Source organism: Pristiophorus japonicus, chromosome 2, assembly GCF_044704955.1.
Source record: "Pristiophorus japonicus isolate sPriJap1 chromosome 2, sPriJap1.hap1, whole genome shotgun sequence".
NCBI classification, from domain to species: domain Eukaryota; kingdom Metazoa; phylum Chordata; class Chondrichthyes; family Pristiophoridae; genus Pristiophorus; species Pristiophorus japonicus.
This window is the reverse complement of record NC_091978.1, coordinates 321556248-321574247: the sequence shown is the minus strand read 5'-3', so window position 1 is coordinate 321574247 and position 18000 is coordinate 321556248.

The window sequence follows — 18000 nt, the reverse complement described above, 5'->3', positions numbered from 1 at the left end:
AGCATCCGGGAGGGCGCTGAGCACCTTGAGTCTCGTCGCCAAGAGCATGCGGAAATCAAGCACAGACAGCCGAAGGAGCATACGGCAAACCAGGCTCCCCACCCACCCGTTCCTTCAACCACTGTCTGCCCCACCTGTGGCAGAGACTGTAATTCCCGCATTGGACTGTACAGCCACCTGAGAACTCACTTTTAGAGTGGAAGCAAGTCTTCCTCGATTTCGAGGGACTGCCGATGATGACGATGATAAAAAATTGATAAAGAAAAGGTATCAGAAAGGCTGTCTGTACTTAAAGTAGATAAATCGGACAGGCACATGAATCGCAAACAATGCCCTCAGCATGCCTGTTCGCAATCAAATTTCTAGGCCAACACCTCTGACAATCCAGCACTCACTCAAGTGTCAAATTTGATTATGTGCTCAACTCCGTGGTGGGACTTGAACCCACAATCCTTCTGACTTAGATGTAAAAGTGGTATTGAACAAATCAAACTACATCTAATCACTTCTTGAAGCACATCATAAGAATATAAGGAATAGGAGCAGGAATAGGCCATTCAGCCCTCGACACTGCTCCACCATTCAATAACATCATGGCTGATCTTCTACCTCAACTCCACTTTCTTGCCCTATCCCCATATCTCTTGATTCCCTTAATATACAAAAATCTAACTATATCTGTCTTGAATAAACTCAAAACTGAGCCTCTACAGCTCTCTGGTGTAGACAATTCCTAAGATTCACCACCCTCTAAGTGAAAATTTGTGTCCTTATCTCAGTCCTAAATGACTGACCCCTTATTCTGAGACTGTGACCGCTGGTTCTAGACTCTCCAGCAGGGGAACATCCTCCCTGCATCTATCCTGTAAGAATTTTGTCTAAAAAAGTGGCCTGGAAATCCCAGCCTCCCCGGGTCCATACTAAGTGTGTACGGACCTGGGAAGGCATCGCAAAAACCGGTTTTCAGCGCACAATGCGCAGGTGCTGAAAACCAGCTTTTCCAATCTGTCAAGCTCCAGCTTGACAGATCGTCTGTATCTCCACATCTGGGACATTTGCATGGGCAAGATTGTGGTATTTACCCATATCTTGCCCAGCGAATGTCCTGAAAACTCTTGTGCCTGATAAAAGCAGGGGCATAGCCTACTTTTACAGGCATAAGAATTTTAAAACAATCAAAAACATTGTAAAATGAAAATTTTAAAACACATTTTATTGTTAAAAACCCTGCCCACTACGGTAAGTTTATTTTAAACCATAATTAAAAAAACTTTTGAAAAAATCAGGAAAATATATTTTTTTATATAAGACATAAATAACTTTAATTTAAATTAATCTTAAATATGTGGTGTATTTTTTCTAATTTTTATTTGTATTTTGGGTGTTTGAGGGCTGTTTCTCAATCATAATAATGGAAATTCCAATTTATAGAATTCCCATTATTATGAATGAGAAAATACTTTGCCTTGATTGGCTGCCCAGAGCCATGTGACTCCAGCTCCAGCTTACTGATATCCAGACGTGCAAGCGCTCCAAGGCGCAGGGAGTAGAGACCTCAGGACCAGGATTTCTAGTGGGTGCAGTAGGAACAGGTAGGTGCACGTGTATCTTATGTTTCAATGAGTTCACCTCTCATTCTTCTAAACTCTAGAGAATATAGGCCTAGTCTATTCAATCTCTACTCATAGGACAATCCCCCCATCCCATGAATCAGTCTGGTAAGCCTTTGTTGCACTTCCTCTATGGCAATTATATCGTTCCTTAGGTAAGGAAACCAAAACTGTACACAATACTCCAGGTGCGGTCTCACCAGGGCCCTATATAATTCCAGCGCAAGCTGGTCCAGGTATACGACAGCTTCGAGATGGGCAATTGGGTGACGTCAGGACTCAGGTCGCTGTTTGGAGCACGGGCAAGGAGCATCTGCGTGGCCCAGGAACAGCAGAGGAGTGGGAAAGTCGTAGCGGAGTTGCGGCGAATGATTGAGGCAGAGGAGCATTGAGGGATCGTGGCTGAGATTCAGTGAGTGATTGTGGCAGAGGTTCAACGAATGTTTGGTATGGAGGTACGGTGGGAGATCGTGGTGGCGATGTGGCGAGTGTTTTGTGGCGGAGGAGCGGCTAGAGATCGTGGCAGAGGTGTGGCGAGTGTGTTGTGGTGGAGGAGCGCTTAGAGATCGTGGCAGAGGTGCGGCGAATGTTTGTGGCAGAGGAGCAGCAGGAGATCATGGTGAAGGTATGGCAAATGAGGGTACGGGACCCAGAAGAGCCGAGGGCCCAGGGGCAGCACGGGCCAGCCCACACTGCGATATGTGCGCGGACTAGGTCTGTGCAGTAGAGCAGGTCTCCAATCATCCTGGTTAACCCTTGCCACTAGATAAAGGCCTAGCTCTGTCAAGCCCGTGTCATGGCTGTTGTGCAACAGTCACCACATGTAAAAAAAATCCACACACAGGCATCTTCCACCCTTTTAACTGGAATTCAGGACTGGAATATCGGGTCCTTCATTGAAACATTTGTGAACTCATGTGGAAGCAAGTCATCCCCGTTCAAGGGATAGCCTATGATGATGATGATATAATTGCAGTCAGACAACTTTACTCTTATACTCAAATCCTCTTGTAATAAAGGCCAACATACCATTTGCTTTCTTAATTGTTTGCTGTACCTGCATGTTAACTTTTAGCGATTCGTGTACAAGGACACCCAGATCCCGCTGAACACCAACACTTCCCAATCTCTCACCATTTAAAAAATACTCTGCTTTTCTATTTTTCCTACCAAAGTGGATAACTTCACATTTCTCCACATTATATTCCATTTTCCATGTTCTTGCCCACTCACTTAGCCTGTCTATATCCCCGTGAAGCATCTTTGCGTCCTCCTCACAACTTACATTCCCACCTTGCTTTGTATCATCAGCAAACTTGGTCCCCTCATCCAAATCATCGATATAGATTATGAATATCCGGGGCCTGTAAGTGGTTTTGCCTCTGGTGGTTTCGAATCACCCCTCTTACAATAGTTCTAGACAGCAGAATTATAGTCGTGAACAGTAATATACAGTCATATACAGATCTTTTCGGTCTCCACTGTCACAATGCTTTTATTCAAGTTCAAATACTCCTTCACCCAGTAAAAACATATCCTGATAGTGTAATACAAACAAACACAGTACAACACATAGTCTGGCCTGTCTAAACGGACCCCTAACGCAAAGTACCCATGTCTAAATCACCCTTGCTCGGATTCAAAATTGCACCACTGAAATCTGTCCAACAGAATGTGCGTACACTTATGATCCTTGCAAAAACCTCCCCACTAAAATCCCTAAGGCTTGGTTGGGACACACAACACCCTTTCACACTATGCAGTGGTCTTAAAGATGCATGGGCTGGGAGAAATGCTCACCAATTACCCCTCTAGCTTACTCACTGCTTCTCCTGATGAGGCGTATCTTCTGGGTCCGTACCAAACTGTGGTATTCAAGTTCAATCTCAAGGTCAGCTTCCCAATCAAAGTAGCAAGGCTCTCTTGGCTCGTAGATGGTGGTTTCTTCTCTCCATCCCAGATGGAGTGCTCAGTCCTTGTGCATTGCAAGCAGGCATAGAAGAGGGGAGAGAGAGATGGCAGCCAACACTGCCTCTCTTATACTTGCAAAAATGTATCTTACACGCCAAAAGTCCAACTGTCCCTTTGCCTGAGGCTGTGCAACTGAAAAGCAAAATCAAGTCTCTGGCTTGTTCCTTTGTTAACTGGGCTGTACTTCGATGTGTGGCTCCGCTGAGTCTGTGGTTGAAAAAGCTTTCCTTTGTCTTTTGATGGCCTGAAACCCTGCCCACTTTACTTAATGTCTCACTGATGGGTTCCCATTCCATGACAAAAGGCACCCATCAACCATGATGTTCCTGCTTTCAGCCATTCTCATTCTCGCCCAGCTGATGTGTATCCCTGTGAGACATGTTTGGACCTGTCCCACTTCAGCTGTCTGCTCTTCTGCAGTAACAGAAAATATGTCCAAGCAAAGTCCAAAAGGTCCAAAAGTGTTTTTGCCGAATTCTTACAGGCCCAAGCACTGATCCTTATGGTACCCCACTAGTTACAGCCTGCCAACCCAAAAATGACACGTTTATTCCTACTCTCTGTTTTCTGTCCATTAACCAATCCTTAATCCATGCTACTATATTACCCCCAATCCCATGAGCTAGGGGGTACTGGCCATAAAATTCCAAGCCTCCATAGATATGGGAGTGGTGCCAGAGGACTGGATAATTGCTCTGGCATTGTTCAAAAATAAAGATAAACCAGGCCAGTCAGTTTAACCTCTGTAGTGGGAACGTTTTTAGAAACAGTAATCATGGACAACATTAACAGTCACTTGGATAGGGGTGGATTAATTAAGGAAAGCCAGCACGAATTTGTTAAAGACGAATCATGTTTAACCAACTCAATTGAGTTTTTGATGAGGTAACAGAGAGGGTTGATGAAGGTTAATTCAGTTGATTTGTTGTATATGGATTTCCAAAAGATGTTCGATAAAGTGCCATATAATCGGTTTTCCAGCAAAATTGAAGCCCATGGAATAAAAGGAACAGTGGCAGAATGGATACAAAATTGTCCGAGATGGTTCACCAATTGACACTTCTGGCTGAAAATGGTTGCAAACGCTGCAGCCCTGTTTTTTACACCCATGAGCTGGACTAGGCCATCATTTCAGATGGGGATGTTCATTTAGCCTCCTCCTCCCAGTAGTTGATTAATTTTCCACCACCATTCACAACTGGAAATGGCAGGATTGCAGAGCTTTGAGCTGATCCGTTTGTTGTGGGATTGCTTAGGTCTGTCTATAGCATGCTGCTTCTGTTGTTTAGCAAGAATGTAGTTCTGTGTTGTAGCTTCACCAGGTTGGTACCTCATTTTTAAGTACTCCTAGGGCTGTTCCTGGCATGCTTTTCTGCACTCCTCATAGAACCAGGATTGGCCTCCTGGCTTGACGGTAATGGTAGATTGAGGGATATGCCGGGCCATGAGGTTACAGATTGTGGTGGAATATAATTCTGCTGCTGATGGTGGCCCACAGCACCTCATGGATGCCCAGTTTTGAGCTGCTAGATCTGTTCTGAATCTATCCCATTTAGTACGGTGGTAGTGCCACACAACACGATGGAGGGTGTCCTCAGTGTGAAATATAGAAACATAGAAAATAGGTGCAGGAGTAGGCCATTCGGCCCGTCGAGCCTGCACTGCCATTGAATGGCTTCATGGCTGAACATGCAACTTCAGTACCCCATTCCTGCTTTCTCGCCATACCCCTTGATCCCCCTAGTAGTAAAGACTACATCTAACTCATTTTTGAAGCCAGGACCTCGTCTCTACTAGGACTGTGCGGTGATCACTGCTACCAATACTGTCATGGACAAATGGATCTACGACAAGTAGATTTATGAGGATGAGGTCAAGTAAGTTTTTCCCTCGTGTTGGTTCTTTCTCCACGTGCCGCAGGCCCCAACTGGCAGCTATGTCCTTCAGAACCCAGCCAGCCTGGTCAATAATGGTGCTACCGAGCCACTCTCGGTGATGGACATTGGGGTTCGCCACCCAGGTTACAGTTTGTGCCCTTGGTGACTTCAGTGCTTCTTCCAAATGGTGTTCAACATGGAGGAGTACCATTGTCAGCTGACGGCAGGCTATAGATAGTAATCAGCAGGTTTTCTTGCCCAAATTTGACCTGATGCCATGAGACTTCATGGGGTCCAGAGTCAATGGGTCTGAATTTGCGGCCCTTATGGCGCATACGAGGTGCAAATGTGCACATAGGAGCCCCGCAAATTCTGGGTTTAGGCATGCACTGCACATGCGCTGAAATCCAGAACTTGTCATCTGTCAAGAATCCCCTTAACAGATCGTACGACTCTGAAAGAAAAGGAAATTCACGGGCAGAGAGTTAGGCTATTTGCCCAGCGAATGCCCTTGAAATTCTTACACCCATTAAAACATATAGGGGCCGAATTGCCCCTTTTTATAAACCCGTTAGCACCTCCAGGGGCGCTAATGAGGCGCAATGGCATTTTTGCCCGGGCGAGGGGGGTAATATGGCTTCCCGGGAAATTGCCCTGGAAGTTTGGGGGGGCACTGTCCTGGCAGCGCTGCACCTCGCAATTAGTGCCCCGAGCTAGTGCACACTGACTCCTCATTGCCCCGCGCCAACCCCTTTGTGCCCCCCCGGGGAAATTGCCCCATAGGCTATGAGGCTGCGCTGGTGGATGTCAACGCCAGTTTTATGGGGCGCGAAGCTTGCAGACATCCGCCGTCAAGTTGCCCCTTAAATAGGAGACATTTAGTGCCATGGTTTGCCATTTTAATTCGTTATGCAGCCCAGCACTCTGTTATGGGTGCTGGGCTGCTAGCCTGGTCGATCCGCTTCCTGGTGGCCCAGTGGCTGGCCACCAAAGGGCTTGCAGGGTGTATAGCAGCCCTCCCCTTTAATTGAAGGGGAGGGGCGTTGTAGCACGTTAACGCTATGCAGTGCTCCGCATAGCAGTGAGCCCCCGCCCCAGGTGCGCCCCTCCCAGGAAGCAGATCCATTGAGAGACGTACGTGCCCAATTCCTCATCGGGGGCGGGACTTCCGGGCTGGGCGCAGAAAGTCCCGGCCCTGGAAGGTTACCGCCCCCAATTGGGGCACGGGGCAATTTTGGCCCATAATATTTTTTTCAAAAAATTACTTATTTGTTTAAAATATTTAATTCAATGGCATGTTAATTAATTTTAAACATGTAATTTAAAAATTATATTATTTCATGTGCTTGTGCATTTGTTAAGTGATCCCCATTCATACTTATGGGAGTTCCGTACAAACAGAAACCCCATAAGTATGAATGACGATTCCTTTCTTTTATTGGTTGGACAAACCCACGTGATCTCAGGGGCACTTGTGAACTGCCTGCGCCCCTGGGATACATGGGCCTCTGCCCGCGGGTACCCACAGAGATAATCTACAAGCCTCCCGGACCACCAGATAAATTTGTAGATTTTTTGCAGGTCGGAGGTATCCGCCCGCGGGAAGCCCATTTCCACCCCATTGTTTTTGGACTCCCAGGGCCACTCCCTCCTGACTGTATTACACACCACATTTCATACCCAGGGATAGTGATGGAGGAGTCGGGGACATTGGCTGTGAGTATGAGTATGTTCCTTGACTAGTCTGTGGGACAGCTCACCCAATTTTGGCATAGGTGCCCAGATGTTAGTGAGTAGGACTTTGCGTTTCGAGGGTGTCCGAATCCGTTCGATACCAGCTGGTCCATCCAATTTTACTCTTGTTATAGTTCTTTACAGGCCATTTCAGAGTGCAGTTAAGAGTCAACCACATTGCTATGGGTCTGGATCATATAAAGGTCAGACAGTATAAGGACGGCAGATTTCCTTCCCTAAAGGACATTAGTGAACCAGATGGGTTTTTACAACAATCCAGTAGTTTCATGGTCATCATTATTAATACTAGCTTTTTATTATTAACTGAATTTAAATTCCCTATGCTGGGATTTGAACTTGTGTCTCCAGATTATTAATCCAGTCCAGTAACATAACCACTGTACTACTTCACATTTTCCAGATTATTAGTCCAGGCCTCTGGATTACATCAAGTAATATAGCAAACAACATTACTCTCCCTTACACTATTCAGAGTGATTGTGTGTGGAAGCTGCAAGCATATATAGATCAAATGGTGGAATTAGCAAAAAAGTAAATGTGAAGTGGCACATTTTGGTTAAAAAAAAAGGTAGCAATTGTACCTTACATGAGGGAAGATTGGTTGGTGTGGGAAAGCAGAGGGATTTGAGGATTCATGTTCACAAGTCGCTAAAAGCAGCACCCTACGTTGTTAAGGTCATAACATCTAATAGAATACTGGATTTTATGGCAATATAGAATATAACAACTAAGATGTAGTGGTAAATCTATATAAAACCTTAGTAAGACAACAGTTGTGCAGTGTTGGGCTCCTTACTGTTGGAAGGATGCTGAGGCGATAGAGGATAGAGTGCAGATGCATTAGGATGCTGCCTGGTATGAGGAAACACAAATAAGGAAAGACTTGAAAAATTTGGGTTATTTTTGATGGATCAGAGAAGATTACAAGATGACTTGATAGAGGTATTTAAAATTAAGAAGAGATGGTACAGGGTAGATAGAAACAGATTAGGCTAGAAATTCTGTTGCGCCCCATTTGGGGTGATAACTTTTGAAAAATGAGAAATGTATCAGCAGGCGATAATCCTTTTTTCATCGCAGGAACTTCAGCTTTAACACTCCAAGGGGGAAGTGGAGCACTAAATCAAGCACTGCCACTTCTCTTAGGGCGCTAAATATGTGAGAGGGGCCGTAGCGGCAGAGCGCTGGAGAATGCTCAGTGCAGTGCTGCCAGCATTAGAGGTTCCTTCCCTCGCTTAAAGGGAAGGTCCAATGATGGTTTGCAACATTCCTCTTCTTAGTTCTGTGGGGCCGGGGGACCTGTGTGACTGCCATTACAGCCCCAGTCACTCTCAGAGAGTGGAGTGCTTGGACATTACTCAGCAATGAGCCATTAAAAACATTCAGCAAACACGAAATTGGTGCGAAAAATAAAGTTTGCCCTACCTGACTACCACTGCCTTTAATTATCGCTCCCCAAGCGGCCAGCCGAGGTGACAACGCCTCCTGCTGCTGCCACTGTGAATGCCTGCCGATGCTTTGTGGAGGTGAACTTCAAGCATGGAAAATGGTTTATGTTCATTCCCCCTACCTCTCACTTCCCACCAAGATGCCATTCCAGTTGTCTCCATATGGCATTGATCTGGAAGCTCATTTTTACAGTTTCCAATATTAGGATATCCTCCTTCATTTCTGAAGTGTGAGTCAGTCATCAGTCAACTTTGGCATTTCTTCAATTATTCAACCATCATTAGACTTTATCACTCAGTCACTCACTGATTCACACATCACTTGACTTAGGTATCACTGAGTCATAAACCACTTAAGTTCTGGATCAAGCAGTAATGCTTCATTTGTGTATGGCACAAATGAGTCAGGCATCACTTAACTTTAGATTTCTTATTATGATTAATTAAAAATTATACCACATTGTTTAAATTTAGCTGTACTAACTTAAAAGAGAATTAGTGAGCATAAACAATTACGTTCTTCACATGCAAGCATGAGTGGTGACTATCAGTGAGCTATTTGACCACAGCTCAGCCCAATTTGGTCCTTGCCTGACATCCACTCATGCACAATTTCCTTTGTTACTTCCACCATAAATTTTCAAACTGTGCCTCCCTGCTGAGGTGTGGACTTCATCTTGGAGGCAAACCTTAAAGATTGAGAGCTCAAAGTTTGGTAATATAGGAAAATGTGGATGTGCGAATCTCAGGCAAGAACAGAAGTGGGAACAGCAGGGACTAACACATTACAGACAATAAAATTGGGGCAGAAATGCTCTCACTGTATCGAGTTCTTGATGTAACTGTCAAAATGGGTATTGTCTTCTGAAAGCAGCATTTTGTTCATATATTGGCAGTGACATGTGATACATTGCCTTTCACTAATATTTTGTGTAATACTGACAGTGACGATTGCTGCATTTGCAAGGATTCCACCACGCCCTCTCTCCTGCAACATCTGATGCTTCTCTGCCTGGTCTCATGTACTTCTCCCATTCCTCCAGCAGATCAAGGGGGGCCCTTAGCAAGATGCCAATGATCAAGTACTCCCTTTCTCCTGGGGTGTCCTATAAGGTGTTGAATAAGGTAGAGTAGCACAGCACTTACTCTTTTTAAGTGAAGTCCCCAGAGAATTTTTGCAACAAATGTTAATAGAATGTTGGTGAAGTCTTGACAAAATGCCCTCGAAAGTCTCTTGATATGTTTCAAACCTCCAACAGCAAGGGAACTGTAAAAGCTCATATATTTTTAAGTAGTGCTCCAAATCCTCTGCGAAACTTGTTTACTCCCAATCTGCTGGTCGATGTTCGGAGAAGGTGTTAGGTCAAGCGCCATCCACCAAAATGCCGTGCAGCCTCCTTAAAGCGCACTAGCAGGCAAGTTAAGTGACAATCAGTTGTTTAACAATCTCCATATGGCCATCCCTAGTGCAAGCTTCAACCCTTTTACCAAAATGGTGTCTTGCACAAAACATGGGCTAAACCAATATTTCTATTTAATACCCCATTTAGCATCTAAGGTGTCTGGGGAAAATGCTCCCCAAAAGAATTGAACAGCAACATTTGCCAGGAAGGTAACCCAGGTATGCATGCCAGACAGTGTTGCCTGTCAACCTCTTACACATTTCCCAATTAAACATTGGAAAGACCGATGCCATTGTCTTTGGCTCCCACCACAAACTCCGTTTCCTAGTCACTGATTTCATTCCCCTCCCTAGCAATCGGCACAGGTTGGACCAGACTATTCCAACCTATTTAACCCAGAGATGAGTTTACAACCCCATATCTTCTCCATCACAAAGACTTCCTACTCACACCTCCATAATATCACTCATCTCTGCCCCTGCCTCAACCCTTTTGCTGCACCAGGTCCCATTCACCCATCGCCCCTGTGCTCGCTGACCTATATTGGCTTCTGGTCTTCCAATACCTCAACATAAAAATTCTCATCTTTGTGTCCAAATCTATCGATGGCATCACTCCTCCCTGTTGTGTATGGAGAAAGAGTCAGACTGAACACTGTGAGCTCAAAGTAAAGTGTGACCTTAGTCCTTTATTGCAGGTCACCAGAGTGGCTCTCCAACCTGTGAAGCCTCCTTATATACCTGTGCTCCGAAGGGATTATGGGATCCCTTGGGACTCCAGGGGATGAGCCCTCTGGTGGCTGTACAGAGTAAATATAAGTTTACATATATAACCGCCCCCCCGCAAAGTCAATAGTGTAACTATTTACAATGTGAGTCGATCTGGGGCCCTTCTTGCCCTGGTTGATCGTCTTGGTTTGAAAGCTGGTGTTGTGGAATCATTTGTTGGGCCCTCGCTGGGCTGCTGTGCAGCTGGCCTTGCTGGGCTGCCTGATTTGTTGGGCACTGCTGGGCTGCTGTGGATGATGGGTTCAGCTTCATGGTCAACCGTGGAGGCAGTTTCCACTGATGTGTATGTTGGGGGATCAAAAACGGTAGGGTTTAAGGTGGGTTGCTCAGTGTTGTGTTCCTAACACAGATGAGACTGCACACAGGGAGGTTAAAGTAACAGTGACCTCAGTCTTTATTAAGACACTCCAGAGTGAGGAACAGGCCTTAGGGGCCGGCTTATATACAGTGCTCCCAAGGGACTTCAGGGGATGAGCTCCCTGGTGATGGAACATGGGAGTGCATGCTTTACAGATACACAACATCACTCCCCGCCAAAATCAAAGTGAAAACTATTTCCAAAGTGAGGCGGTCGGGAGCCTTTCTTTCCCTGGTGGACCGCCTCGGTACAAATGTCTGTTCTGTTGTGTTGGCTGTGCCCTCGCTTGGCTCGCGTGTTGTTGGTCCTGCAGGGCTGCTGGGTGAGCCTGGTCTTGCTGGGCTGTTGGGCGTGATGGGTTCGATTTCCTGGTCCAGCGTGGTGTTGTTGATCCTTTTGGTGTGTGTTGTGGGCTCGAAAAAGGTGGTGTCTGCTGTGGGTTGTTCAGGGCAGTCTGTGAACAACAGCCTCGTTTGGTCCAGGTGCTTTCTGCAAATTTGTCCATTGTCTAGTTTGACTACAAACACCTTACTTCCTTCTTTAGCTATCACCATGCCCGCGATCCACTTGGGACAATGTCCATAGTTTAGCACATACACAGGGTCATTCAGATCAATTTCCCATGACACAGTGGCGCGACCATCGTTTACATTTTGTTGCTGCTGCCTGCTCTCTAGCTGATCATGCAGGTTGGGATGAACAAACGAGAGTCTGGATTTCAGTGTCCTTTTCATGAGTAGCTCAGCCGGGAGCACTCCAGTGAGTGAGTGGGGTCTCGTGCGGTAGCTGAGCAGTACTCGGGACAGATGTGTTTGGAGTGAGCCTTCTGTGACTCGTTTGAGGCTCTGTTTGATTGTTTGTACTGCCTGCTCTGCCTGCCCATTGGAGGCTGGTTTAAACGGGGCTAAGGTGACATGTTTGATCCCATTGTCGTCATGAATTCTTTAAATTCGGCACTGGTGAAACATGGCCCGTCGTCACTGACCAGTATGTCAGGCAGGCCGTGGGTGGCAAACATGGCCCTCAGGCTTTTAATGGTGGCGGTGGCAGTGCTTCCTGACATTATTTCACATTCAATCCATTTTGAAAAAACATCCACCACCACCAGGAACATTTTACCGAGAAATAGGCCCGCATAGTCGACATGGATCCTCAACCATGGTCTGGAGGGCCAGGATCACAAACTTAGTGGTGCCTCTCTGGGCGCATTGCACAACTGAGCACACACGCTGCATTGCTGTACACAGGATTTAGAGTCGATACCGGCCACCACACGTGGGATCTGGCTCTCGCTTTCATCATTACTATACCCGGGTGTGTGCTGTGGAGATCCAAGATGAACGTCTCCCTGCCCTTTTTGGGTAGCACTACGCGGTTACCCCACAACAGGCAGTCTGCCTGAATGAACAGCTCATCCTTTCGCCTCTGGAACGGCTTGATTAGCTCTTGCATTTCAACGGGGATGCTGGCCCAGCTCCCATGCAGTACACAGTTTTTTACTAGGGACAGCAGAGGATCTTGGCTGATCCAAGTCCTAATCTGGCGGGCCGTGACAAGTGATTTTTCATTTTCAAACACTTCCGTGACCATCAACAAGTCTGCGGGCTGCGCCATTTCCACCCCCGTTGTGTTCAATGGTAGCCGACTGAGAGCATCTGCACAGTTCTTGGTGCCTGGCCTATGGCAGATGGTATAGTTATCTGCTGATAGCGCGAGTGCCCACCTTTGTATGCTGGCTGAGGCATAAGTACTTATCCCCTTGTTTTCAGCGAACAGGGATATGAGGGGCTTATGATCGGTTTCCAGCTCAAATTTAAGGCCAAACAGGTACTGATGCATTTTCTTTACCCCGAACACACACGCTAATGTCTCTTTCTCAATCATGCTGTATGCCCTCTCAGCCTTAGACAAGCTCCTGGAAGCATAGGCGACAGGTTACAACTTCCGCGCGACCTTAGCTTGTTCTAATACACACCCGACTCCATACGACGACGCATCACATGCTAGCACGAGTCTTTTACATGGGTTATACAATACAAGCAGCTTGTTGGAGCATAAAATGTTTCTGGCTTTCTCAAAAGCAATTACTTGTTTTTTATTCCCATACCCAGTTCTCCCCTTTACGCAATAACACATGTAGGGGCTCTAAGAGGATGCTTAACTCCGGTAGGAAGTTACCAAAATAGTTGATGAATCCCAGGACCGACCGCAGCTCCGTGACATTCTGTGGCCTGGGCACATTCCTGATAGTCTCTGTCTTGGCGTCTGGGGGCCGAATGCCATTCGCCACGATCTTTCTCCCCAAAAACTCCACTTCTTTTGCCATGAAGACACATTTCGGCCTCTTCAGCCGCAGTCCTACGCAATCCAGTTGCTGGAGGACCTCCTCCAGGCTTTGTAGGTGCACGACGGTATCCCGGCCCCGTGACCAATATGTCGTCCTGAAAAACCACCGTGCATGGTACTGACTTAAATAGGCTCTCCATGTTTCTCTGGAAAATCACTGCAGCCGACCGAATTCCAAACGGGCATCTGTTGTAGATGAACAGTCCCTTGTGCGTGTTGATGTAGGTGAGGCCCTTCGAAGACTCCTCCAGCTCCTGCGTCATGTAGGCCGAAGTCAGGTCGAGCTTGATGAACGTCTTGCCTCCTGCCAGCGTCGCAAATAGGTAGCGGGTATTGGTCCTGTAGCGAGAAACGATTAATAGTTACTTTATAATCGCCGCAAATCCTGACCGTGCCATCACATTTGAGTACTGGAACAATCGGGCTGGCCCACTCGCTGAATTCCACTGGGGAGATGATGCCCTCGCGTTGCAGCCTGTCCAGCTCGATTTCCACTCTCTCCTTCATCATGTGAGGTACCACTCGCGCCTTGTGGTGAATGGGCCGTGCCTCTGAGATCTTCGCCCCGGAAAAGTTTCCAATGCCTGGCTCAAAAAGGGAAGGAAATTTGTTCGGAACCTGGGTACATGAGGCCTCATCGACATGTGATAGCGCTCAAATGTCATCCCAGTTCCAGCGGATTTTGCCCAGCCAGCTCCTTCGAAGTAGTGTGGGGCCATCGCCCGGGACAATCCAGAGTGGCAGTTTGTGCACCGTGCCCTCGTAGGTGACCTTGAACATGGCGCTGCCCAGGACAGTGATAAGCTCTTTGGTGTACGTTCTCAGTTTCGTGTGGATGGGGCTCAGGGCTGATCTGACTGCCTTTTTGCACCACAGTCTCTCAAACATCTTTTTACTCATGATGGATTGGCTCGCGCCAGTGTCCAGTTCCATGGCTATGGGTAAGCCATTCAATTTTACATTTATCATTATTAGTGGACATTTCATCGAAAATGTGTGCACCCCCTGTACTTCAGCATCTGCCTCCTCTCTCTGAGGCTCGAAATTGCTTTGATCCACCATGGACCGATCTTCCTCTGCCACATGGTGGTTAGCAGGTTTTGCAAAGCTTGCATCTCATCTGCGTTGGAGGTGCCCCATTGTTCCACAGCTCTTGCAAACATACCCTTTGAAGCGGCATGAATAGGCTGAATGGAAACCTCCACAACGCCAAAAAGGTGTGAATTGCCCTGCATTCATCCCTTGTTGCAGACTCTGCGTCATCTGGGTCATCTGAGGCCTGCTGGCAGTTGCAGACTCGTAGTTTCTGCCCTGTACATTTCTGCTCGCAAACACAGTTCCAGTTAATTTATGAACATTGCTAGCACTTGTGTGCTGAGAGATTTGTTTGGTGTTATCACTGGTGGACATAAACGCCTGTGCTATCGCAATGGCCTTACTGAGGGTCGGTGTCTCTACAGTCAAAAGTTTTCGTAGGATGGTCTCCTGGCCAATGCCCAGTACAAAAAAGTCTCTGAACATTTGCTCCAGGTAGCCATCAAACTCACATTGTCCTGCAAGTCGCCTTAACTCAGCGACGTAGCTCACCACTTCCTGACCTTCAGATCGCTGGTACATATAGAACCGATACCTCGCCATCAGCACGCTCTCCCTCGGGTTAAGATGCTCCCGAACCAGTGTACACAGTTCCTCATACGACTTATGTGTGGGTTTCAGCAGAGTCAGAAGATTCTTCATGAGGCTGTAGGTCCATGCCCCGCAGACTGTGAGAAGGACCGCTCTCCTTTTTGCAGCGCTTCCTTCTCCGTCCAGCTCGTTGGCTACAAAGTACTGGTCTAACCGTTCGACATAGGCTTCCCAGTCCTCACCCTCCGAGAACTTCTCCAGGATGCCCACAGTTTGCTGCATCTTTGCGTTGGATTCGTGTACTCGTCGCCAGTTATTGTGTTGCTGCCACAGATGAGACTGCACACAGGGAGGTTAAAGTAACAGTGACCTCAGTCTTTATTAAGACACTCCAGAGTGAGTAACAGGCCGTAGGGGCCGGCTTATATACAGTGCTCCCAATGGATGCTGGGATCCCTTGGGACTTCAGAGGATGTGCTCCCTGGTGGCGGAATATAGGAGTGCATGCTTTACAGATACACAACATTCAGGGTAGTCCATGAATCTAAGTTTGATTTGGTCCAAGTGTTTCCGGTGAATGAGTCCATTTGAAAGTTTGACCCGAAACATCCTGCTCACCTCTTTGGCCACGACAGTGCCGGGAAGCCACTTGGGACCTTGTCCATAATTTAATACAAATACAGGATAATTGATTTCGTTCTTGCGTGTAACATGTTTGCGCTATCATTGTATGCTCTTTGTTGAAGCCGCCTGCTCTGTACCTGTTCATGTAGATCAGGGTGAACTAACGAGATCCTTGTCTTCAGTGCTCTTTTCATGAGCAGTTCAACAGGTGGGATCCCAGTGAGTGAGTGGGGTCTCGTGCGGTAGCTAAGCAGGACTCGGGATAGGCGAGTCTGCATTGAGCCTTCAGTTACCCTCTTCAAGCCTTGCTTGATGGTTTGCACTGCTCTCTCTGCCTGACCATTGGACGCTGGTTTAAACGGGGCAGATGTGACATGTTTGATCCCATTACGGGTCATGAATTCTTTGAACTCAGCACTGGTAAAACATGACCGGTTGTCGCTCACCAGGACATCGGGTAGGCTGTGTGTGGCAAACATGGTCCGCAGGCTTTCAGTAGTGGCAGCGGACGTGCTTGCCAACATTATTTCACATTCAATCCACTTGGAGTATGCGTCTACAACCACTAGGAACATTTTACCCAAGAACGGGCCTGTATAGTTGACGTGTACCCTAGACCACGGTTTGAAGGGCCAAGACCATAAACTTAGTGGCGCCTCCCTGGGTATATTGCTTAACTACGAGCATGTATTACATCTGTGAACGCAGGACTCTAAGTCCGCATCGATACTGGGCCACCAAATGTGGAATCTGTCTATCGCATTCATCATTACGATGCCTGGGTGGGTACTGTGGAGGTCACTGATGAAGGTGTTTCTGCCCTTCTTGTGGACGACTACTTGGTTGCCCCAAAGAAGGCAGTCTGCCTGTATAGACATTTCATCTTTGCGCCACTGGAACGGCTTTATCTCTTCCTGCATTTCCACTGGGACACTGGACCAGCTCCCGTGAAGCACACAGCTTTTGACTAGAGACAATAAGGGGTCCTGGCTTGTCCAGGTTTTGATCTGCCGGGCAGTGACGGGTGATTGCTCACTCTCAAATGCTTCCATAACCATGGCTAGATTTGCAGGCTGCGCCATTTCCACCCCCATGATGGGCAATGGCAGCCTACTGAGAGCATCGGCGCAGTTTTCTGTGCCTGGCCTGTGGCAGATGGCATAGTTGTATGTGGAAAATGTGAGCGCCGATGTCTGGAAGCAGACCGATGCATTGGTATTCATCCCTTTACTCTCGGAAAACAGGTATATAAGTGGCTTATGGTCAGTTTCCAATTCGAATTTTAGCCCAAACAGGTATTGAAGCATTTTCTTTACCCCATACACACACGCACACGCCATATGATGACGCACCACATGCTAGTACCAAACGCTCACATGGATCATACAACACAAGCTGACCTGCATTGGCTTCTGGTCTTCCAACACCTCAACATAAAAATTCTCATCTTTGTGTCCAAATCTATCCATGGCATCACTCCTCCCTGTTGTGTATGGAGAAAGAGTCAGACTGAGCACTGTGAGCTCAAAGTAAAGTATGACCATAGTCTTTTATTGCAGTGCCTCTCCAATCTGTGAAGCCTCCTTAAATACCTGTGCTCCCAAAGGATTATGGGATTCCTTGGGGCACCAGGGGATGAACCCTCTGGTGGCTGTACAGAGTAAATACAAGTTTACATATATAACACTCCCTATCTCTGTAGCCTCCTCCAGCCCTACAACCCTTCGGGAACTCTGAGTTCCTCCAACTCTGGCCTTTTGTGCATCCCCCACTTCCTTCTCCCCCACCATTGGCGGCTGTGCTTTCAGCCAATTCGACCTCAAACTCTGAAGTTCCCTCCTAAAATAAAGGTCGGCCATTTCTTTTATCTTCTAATGATCAGATTTGGATAACAAAATGCAGAGCAGAAGTCACTACAATTTGGTTCTCTGTGTTTTTAATTTAAAAAATAAAACCCATCAATTGCTGCCTGTGATTCCATGACCAGAGCACATGCTCTGAGACAGAATAATTAAAGGGTATGAGGCTGACAGAAAACGTGAGTGCTTATTGTAGATTTACAACAGCTTTCACCGAACCAAATCTAACAGTTAGCCCTATCCTCTATCCAGTCTACAGTCATCTACATTGTGCTGTTCCAGAGTTGTACTCATTGTTACAACTATAGATTAAAGAGAAAGAGGTATTTTTTGTG